This window comes from Glycine max, chromosome 19 (genome assembly GCF_000004515.6).
Source record: "Glycine max cultivar Williams 82 chromosome 19, Glycine_max_v4.0, whole genome shotgun sequence".
NCBI lineage: Eukaryota > Viridiplantae > Streptophyta > Magnoliopsida > Fabales > Fabaceae > Glycine > Glycine max.
The window spans coordinates 28,971,153-28,980,062 of NC_038255.2; the positions used below are offsets into that span (position 1 = coordinate 28,971,153).

The 8,910-nt window shown below is 35.5% G+C and overlaps 1 non-coding gene across 1 annotated transcript; it reads left to right on the forward strand.

Moving 5' to 3' along the window:
- Positions 1-862: 862 nt before the first annotated feature.
- LOC113000562 (small nucleolar RNA R71) lies at positions 863-969 on the forward strand. Its single transcript, XR_003265895.1, has one exon. It is a non-coding gene; the product is annotated as a small nucleolar RNA R71 (small nucleolar RNA).
- The last annotated feature ends 7,941 nt before the right edge of the window (positions 970-8,910 follow it).

The following is an 8,910-nucleotide window of genomic DNA, read 5'->3' on the forward strand; positions in this document are numbered from 1 at the left end:
TCAATGAAATGGCACTGACATTTTTGGGATTTTGGACAGCTTGAGAAGGCAGCTTGTCAGAATTCTGGGACTGTTGTTGATTCAATTGGGTAGCCAATTGTCCATCTGATTGGTTAAGCTCTGAATGGAGGCTCTGGTCTCTTGCTGAAACTGCATGTTCTGCATAGTCATTTGCCTCACAAGTTCTTCGAGGGAAGGTTGTGGAGGGGCCTCAACTGTTGGCTGTTTCTGGGTTTGTTGCTGTTGTTGGATTGGTGGAGGAATGTATGGTCTGCTTGGGCCAGCAACATTTTGGAAGGAAGGAGCAGGCTGTTGTTGTTGTTGCTGAGGGCTGGACCATCTAAGGTTAGGGTGATTCCTCCATCCAGGGTTGTATCTGTTGCTGGAGAGGTCATAATTGTTCTGCTGTGGTTGATTTTGCTGCTGAGGTTGAGGAGGTCTATTGTAAATGTTTGCAGCATAAGCTTTAGGCTGCTCAATTGCTCCAGGTTGCTGCATGGAAGGGCAAAGGTCTGTATGGTGGTCAGCAGAGGAGCACAAACCACAAACCCTTGCAACAGGTACAAATTTCTGATTCAAGGCCAGCTGGGTTACCAAGTTAACCAATGCATCCAGTTTGCCTTCAAGCTTCTTAGTTTCAGATGATGCAGATGGGTTTGTAGCTACCTCATGCACTCCTCTAATGACTATGGCATCATTTCTGGCGCTAAACTGCTGGGAGTTGGAAGCCATCTTCTCAATTAAATTTCTGGCTTCAGCAGGAGTCATGTCTCCAAGGGCTCCACCACTGGCAGCATCTATCATACTTCTCTCCATATTACTGAGTCCTTCATAAAAATATTTGAGAAGAAGCTGTTCTGAAATCTGATGGTGGGGGCAACTGGCACATAGTTTCTTAAATCTCTCCCAGTACTCATACAGGCTCTCTCCACTGAGTTGTCTAATACCTGAGATATCCTTCCTGATGGCTGTGGTCCTGGAAGCAGGGAAAAATTTCTCTAAGAATACTCTCTTAAGGTCATCCCAGCTCGTGATGGACCTTGGAGCAAGGTAATACAGCCAGTCCTTGGCCACTCCCTCTAATGAATGAGGAAAAGCCTTCAGAAATATGTGATCCTCTTGGACATCTGGGGGTTTCATGGTGGAGCAGACAATGTGAAATTCTTTCAAATGTTTGTGCGGGTCTTCACCTGCAAGGCCATGAAACTTTGGAAGCAAATGAATCAGTCCAGTTTTAAGAACATATGGGACATCCTCATCAGGGTATTGGATGCACAAGCTTTTGTAGGTGAAATCAGGTGCAACCATTTCCCTTAGAGTCCTCTCACGGGGTGGAGGTTGTGCCATGTTCTCAGAATGTGCAAAATCAGAATGCTCAGAATCAGAATGCTCAAAATTATAATGCTCAAGATCAGGATGTTCAAAATCACCAATAACAGAATGCACAGATTCACCAGTAATGGAATGCTCAGAATGATCAAAAGGTATAAAATGATGCCTAACTAATCTATGAAATGTCCTATCTATCTCAGGATCAAAGGGTTGTAAGTCAGATGGATTGCCTCTAGTCATACACTACATTCAGCATGCACACAACTAGTTGCCTTGTCATGTAAATAAAGGTGTAGGTTTGAACTACATCTACCCTCAAATGATATCCAAATGACTTGAAATTTTGTGAGCAACCTTATAAAATGATGAGAAGATATCACAAAAAATTTCAGACAAAAATTCAAAGTATAACTATGAAATCTAAAAATGGTAGGTTAAGAAAAATAAGTGAATAAAACTTGAAAAATAAAAAACTTTTGACAGAATCGCTTTTTTTTTACGATGGAGACCTCAGCCGGTCTATGGCCGGCTTCCACGGCGTAGGAAAGTTTTTTCTACCCCAAATGCATATATAATAATTGCGATTTTGATAACCGGAGCAAAAGTTATGGCCGTTTGAAGTTTTGACAAACACAAAATTTGCTAGTTTTTTGGAACTTTCAAATCTGACCAAACTAAAGGCTCTAGCTATTTTTCCCACAAAATATGGATTAAAAGAAGTTACCACAAAAAAATTCAGCCAAAAATAACAACCCTAGCTACTAAAACAAAAAATCTCAAATAATTCAGCATGGGTGGTCGCTAAAATCCGTCGTCTCTAATTGATTTCTACTACTACTCTGTTTTACCGCAAGCACAATCTTCACAGCAAAACACCCAAGACTGAAACAGGGGAAACGCTTAATGGGAAAACTGAAACAGAACACACATTAAACAAAATACCAGGACACTAAACAACACTAACACACATACTAACACAATACTAACAATTTAAACATAAAACACGAAAGGATTAAACACACAACACTAGCTAGCTATTATGAACCTTTGGACACTGCTCCCTGGCAACGGCGCCAAATTTGATCGAGGCCGTACCCGAATCAAATAAACATGAAAATGCAGTAACTAGGAAGTGATCCTAGGTCGTTTCCCAACGAGTAGTGACAAACCAAATGTTCATAATATACTTGCAGTAACAGTAACGATTGGGGGGGGGGGGGGTTTGTTTGTTTTGTGATTAAAGAGCAGAACAAGTAAACTGGAATACGAAATTACTAATATTAAAAACGGGTTGTTTCCTTTGATTCAGAAGCCATTCTCTTATCCTGGGTTATGGAGAAATTGTCCCTAACAGTCAACCACTTAATCCAACCCTATTTCAATTTACTAAGCGAAAATCAACTTAGGGTTTTCAATACGTGATTAGGCACCACATACACCAGTTAGCCCTTCGTCCATTAAGCATGAACGCAAGTTAGGCTCAGAGGCAATTAATCGAACACTAAGCGTGCACTGATTAATATTCACGAATTTGGGATAACTGGTGAAGGGAAAACTGCCAGGAAACCACATTACAAGCGAAACCTCAAAGAGAGTTGGACTTCGTCCTCAAAAGGAAACAACACCAGAAAATCTAGCCTTCCATGGATTCAAACAGAAAACGCAAATGAAACATGAAGCAGAAACGTAAATGAACAGAAACGTAAATGAACAAAAACGTAAATGAACAAAAACGTAAATGAACAGAAATGTAGATGAAACAGAAACGTAAATGAGAGTAGAAGAAGAAGCAAGAACGAAATTGTAATTAGAAACAGAAAACGTAAAATTGCATTACGTGAACAGTAGCATTCAGCAGAAAAACGAAAACCCTAAAACAAAAGCTCTGAATAATGAATAGCATAACAGAATGCCCTGCACAAATCCCAAGGCTGCTGTTTTAAAAAAAGAGTCACTCAAAGTCACTGGGCCCTCTTACAATACTCTGGCCCAAAACGAAATAAACACTGAACAACATGAAATAAAATTGCGAAATTTCCTAATTAACTAAGGTAAGCGCTGCTTAATTTGCCCCCTTCAAGTCCATAACCAAAATCCGAATTAAGCCCAATGTTTCATTAATTCCTGAAATTAGATAAAAAAAACATCAAATTAGCTAAATGAGCCCAAATAATAAAGCTGCCTGATTAATTGACAATTAAGACCAATCAGTAATTAAAATGGTGCAAAAAGGGTTTAGAAAATAGAAGAAAATGATGGCACATCACTTAACGTTTTAAAACATTGGTAATCGATTACTACCTTCTGGTAATCGATTACCAGAGAGTAAAACTCTTTGGTAATGATTTTGTGAAAACTTCTTGTGCTACTCAATGTTTTTGAAAAACTTTTTTAGTACTTATCTTGATTAAGTCTTCTCTTGATTTTTGAATCTTGAGTCTTGAATCTCGATCTTGATTATTCTTGAATCTTGATTCTTGAAACTTGATTCTTGAATCTTTGGAATTTGCTTAACTCTTGATTCTTTGGCATCATCAAAATAACCTTGGAAGACATTGCTTCCACAATCTCCCCCTTTTTGATGATGACAATCCTGAAATCAAGAGAATGCATACAATTTTGTTCTATCGTTCACTCATCCCTTTCTCCCCCTTTCTTTTTGAATTTATGCTTAATTTTAAAGTTTTGAAAATATAATATCTTGATTTCTTAAAATACCCATTTTTCTCTCCCCTTTTGGCAACATAAAAAAAAACCAAAGTGCGAAAATAATGAATAATTTAAAAACATACATAAAGCATAATTTGAATAAAACCAAATTGAATATATACCACTCAGTCATATATCATCAAAATAACCAAGTCTAAGCATAAAACATAAACATCTAAGTGCAAAATACATAAAAACATCAAGTTCAGTCATAATTAACTAACTACCAAATACTTAACACATAACCTATGTTCAGAGAATAAATAACATAATGTCATAAATCATTCACAGAACATAATACAAGCATGTGTATTAAACAAGTCATAAGTCATCATAACATAAAACAAATCATTTGTCTAAGTCACTGGCATCTAGAAGTCCTAATTCTCTTCTAAAGGTGTAGAAGGAATCTTTGGGTAGTGGTTTTGTGAAGATATCTGCGAGTTGATTTTTGGTATCTACAAATTCTAGAACACAGTCACCTTTTAGGACATGATCTCTAAGAAAATGATGTCTAATTTCTATGTGCTTGGTTCTAGAGTGGAGAACTGGGTTCTTAGATATATTTATGGCGCTTGTGTTATCACATTTTATGGGTATATGGTCTAATACAATCCCATAATCAGATAGTTGTTGTTTCATCCACAGAATCTGTGCACAACAACTTCCAGCAGAGATGTATTCTACTTCGGCTGTGGATAATGCTACACTATTTTGCTTCTTGCTGTGCCAAGAGACAAGAGCAAATCCTATAAATTGACATGTGCCACTAGTACTCTTCCTATCTATTTTGGATCCAACAAAATCTGAATCTGAGTATCCTACTAAATTGCAAACAAAATTTTTAGGGTACTATAATCCTGAGTTAACCGTTCCTAAGAGATATCTTATGATCCTTTTTACTGCAGATAAATGTGAAAACTTTGGATTTGACTGAAATCTTGCACACATGCATACACTGAACATAATATTTGGCCTACTTGCAGATAAGTAAAGTAGAGATCCAATCATACCTCTATATTGCTTTTCATCAACGGATTGACCGGACTCATCTTTATTAAGGTAGCAACCAGTGCTCATAGGAGTAGCCAAGTGTTTTGAGTTCTCCATTCCGAATTTCTTGATGAGTTCCTTGCAATATTTTGCTTGGTTGACAAAGATCCTATCATTTGTTTGTTTGATTTGTAGTCCAAGAAAGTAGTTTAATTCACCCATCTTGGACATCTCAAACTCACTTTGCATGTCAATAGAAAATTCCTTGCACAAAGATTCATTAGTAGATCCAAAGATTATATCATCAACATATATTTGTACCAATAAGATATCATTATCCTTCTTCTTTATGAATAAAGTGGTATCTACCTTTCCTCGAATGAAATTATTTTCTAATAGGAATTTACTTAATCTTTCATACCAAGCCCTAGGTGCTTGTTTTAACCCATAAAGTGCTTTCTTTAACCTATAAACATGATCTAATTTTTGTGAGTCTTTAAACCCGAGAGGTTGTTCTACATATACTTCCTCTTGGATTAGACCATTTAAGAAGGCACTTTTGACATCCATTTGATATAATTTAAAATTCATAATAGATGCATAGGCTAAAAGCATCCTAATGGCTTCTAATCTAGCTACGGGTGCAAAGGTTTCTTCATAGTCTATCCCTTCTTCTTGGTTGTACCCTTTTGCAACTAGTCTAGCTTTATTTCTAATTACTATACCATTTTCATCTAGTTTATTTCTAAATACCCACTTAGTTCCTATAATGGGGTAGTTATTTGGTTTCTCAACTAGTTCCCAAACATTATTTCTCTCAAATTGATTTAACTCTTCTTGCATAGCAACTATCCATTGATAATCTATTATGGCTTCTTTAAAGTTTTTAGGTTCTATAATAGAAACAAGTGTCATGTTATTGCATAAATCTTTAAGAGAGTGTATAGTTGCTACCCCTTTTGAGATATCTCTGATGATGTTGTCAAGAGGATGATTTCTTGAAGTTTTCCATTCTTTGGGAAGATCATCATTTTCTTGAGCTATGTCATCTTGAACATCCTTGTTTTCTTCATTTCTCTTTCTTTTTAGATCTATTTCTTGATTGTGCATATCTTCCAAAGAATCTGCAATATCATCAAGAAACTCCTTTCTTGGAGAGGTAATATTAGTTTCATCAAAAGAAACATGTATTGATTCCTTAATTGTCATGGTTATTTTGTTGTATATCCTAAAGGCTTTGCTATGTAGGGAATAACTAAGGAAGATGCCCTCATCCGCCTTAGCATCGAATTTTCCTAGGCTTTCTTTACCATTGTTTAGGACAAAACATTTACATCCAAAAACATGTAAATGAGCAATGTTTGGTTTTCTATTGTTAAAAAGTTCATATGGGGTTTTCTTAAGAATGGGTCTTATTAAGGCTCTATTCATAATATAACATGCGGTGTTGACTGTTTCTGCCCAAAAATATTTTGGAAGTGGTGTGTCATTTAAAAAGGTTCTAGCAATTTCTTCTAAAGATATATTTTTTCATTCTACTACTCCGTTTTGTTGGGGTGTCCTAGGTGCAGAAAAGTTGTGTTCTATGCCATGTTCATCACAAAACATTTCAAAATCATTGTTTTCAAATTCACCTCCATGATCACTTCTGATGGAGATAATTTTGAGATTTTTCTTGTTTTGGATGACTTTGGCAAGTCTTCTGAATGCATGAAATGCATCATTTTTATGAGTAAGAAATAAAGTCCAAGTATACCTAGAATAGTCATCAACAATTACTAAGGCATAGTAATTACCACCAAAACTCATGACCTTAGAGGGTCCAAACAAATCCATATGCAATAATTGTAATGGTTGAGTAGTAGATACAATCTTTTTAGATTTAAAAGATACCTTGGTTTGTTTACCTTTTTGGCATGCATCACATAACTTATCTTTTTTCAAACTTTAATTTTGGTAAACCGACAACTAGGTCTTTTGAAATTAATCTATTTAGATGATCCATGTTAATGTGAGCAATTCTCTTATTCCATAACCATGGATCACTATCTTTACATAGAAAACATTTATCATTTTCAGATTTTTGTTTCAAATCAATCATGTAAACATTATTTTCTCTAAAACCTATATGCTCAATATCCTTGTCATGCTCAACATTATTTTCAGATTCTTCCTCATTGTTTTCATGAGATTTTGTCATGAGACATAAGTTGACTTGATCTTCATCATGATCTTGAAATGATTTCAGATTTGACCTATACCTAAAATTTCTTTTAACAAACAGAGAATTTAAAGAGGCCATTTATCTTGAAGTTGTTAAACTTTCTACAAGAAACCTGCTCTGAAACCACTTGTTGGATAAGTGGCCTTGGAATAATTAAGAAGGGGGGGGGGTTGAATTAATTATGAACGTGTCTTGACTAATTAAAAATCTATCCTTCTAAATGTTACTAGATTCAAATAGGCTTTTACTACTAAGTTAAGAAAGTAAAGAACAAAAATAGAAACTTAACCAAAAGTAAAAGCGATAATTAAAAGTACACAGCGGAAATTAAAGAGTGTAGGGAAGAAGAAGACAAACACAAGATTTATACTGGTTCAGCCACAAACCGTGCCTACATCCAGTCCCCAAGCAACCTGCAGTTCTTGAGATTTCTTTCAACCTTGTAAAATCCTTTACAGGCCAAAGATCCACAAGGGATGTACCCTCCCTTGTTCTCTTTGAAAAACCAAGTGGATGTACCCTCCACTTGAACTAATCCACAAGAGATGTACCCTCTCTTGTTCTCAGTATAACAATCCCCAAGTAGATGTACCCTTTACTTGTACCACAAAGGATGTACCCTCCAATGTGTTGGGACAAAGAATTCTCAAGCGGTTAGTCCTTTGAATCTTTGTAAGGGGAAACAAAAGATATCTCAGGCAGTTAGTCCTTTGAAATCTTTTGCTTAAGGGGAAGGGAAGAATCAAAAGAATTCTCAGGCGGTTAGTCCTTTGAATCTTTTGTAAGGGAGAAGAGAGACACAAAAGAATTTAGGCGGTTAGTCCTTCGTTCTTTTGGCAACGGGAGAAGAGAATGAAAAAGCTGAATAACACAAGTTTTTGAACAAAGAACTTTTCTTGAAAGAGAAAGTGTTGATAAAAAACTTTTAGAAAGATAAAGAGAAATGAATTAGAAAATTGTGTAGAAAGATTGATTGAAAGATGTTTTAGAGATGATGTTGAAAAAAGATAGAAAGATAGATGATTCAAAGATGATTGATGATTATTGAAACTCATGCCATGGTCACATATTTATAATCTCTTGATGACTCAAGTCAAAGCTTGTGACTCTTGGCAATTTCTTTAAAACTAGTCACTTAAAAAGTTGTGACTTTTGAAAAAATCTTCAGAAACAAGTCACTTGAAGAATTGTGACTTTTGGAAATGTACTTTTTGAAATCAGTCACTGGTAATCGATTACCATTAAGGTGTAATCGATTACACATCAACATATGTGACTCTTCATTTTAAATTTTGAAAATCAAAACGTTTAGAAGCTCTGGTAATCGATTACAAGTATTGTGTAATCGATTACACAAGTTTAAAATAATTTGAAAATGTTTAAACACAAGCTGTAACTCTTGAAATTTGAAATCTTAACGTTTTAAAACACTGGTAATCGATTACTACCTTCTAGTAATCGATTACCAGAGAGTAAAACTCTTTGGTAATGATTTTGTGAAAACTTCTTGTGCTACTCAATGTTTTTGAAAATCCTTTTAGTACTTATCTTGATTGAGTCTTCTCTTGATTCTTGAATCTTGAGTCTTGAATCTTGATCTTGATTATTCTTGAAACTTGATTCTTGAATCTTTGGAATTTGCTTAACTCTTG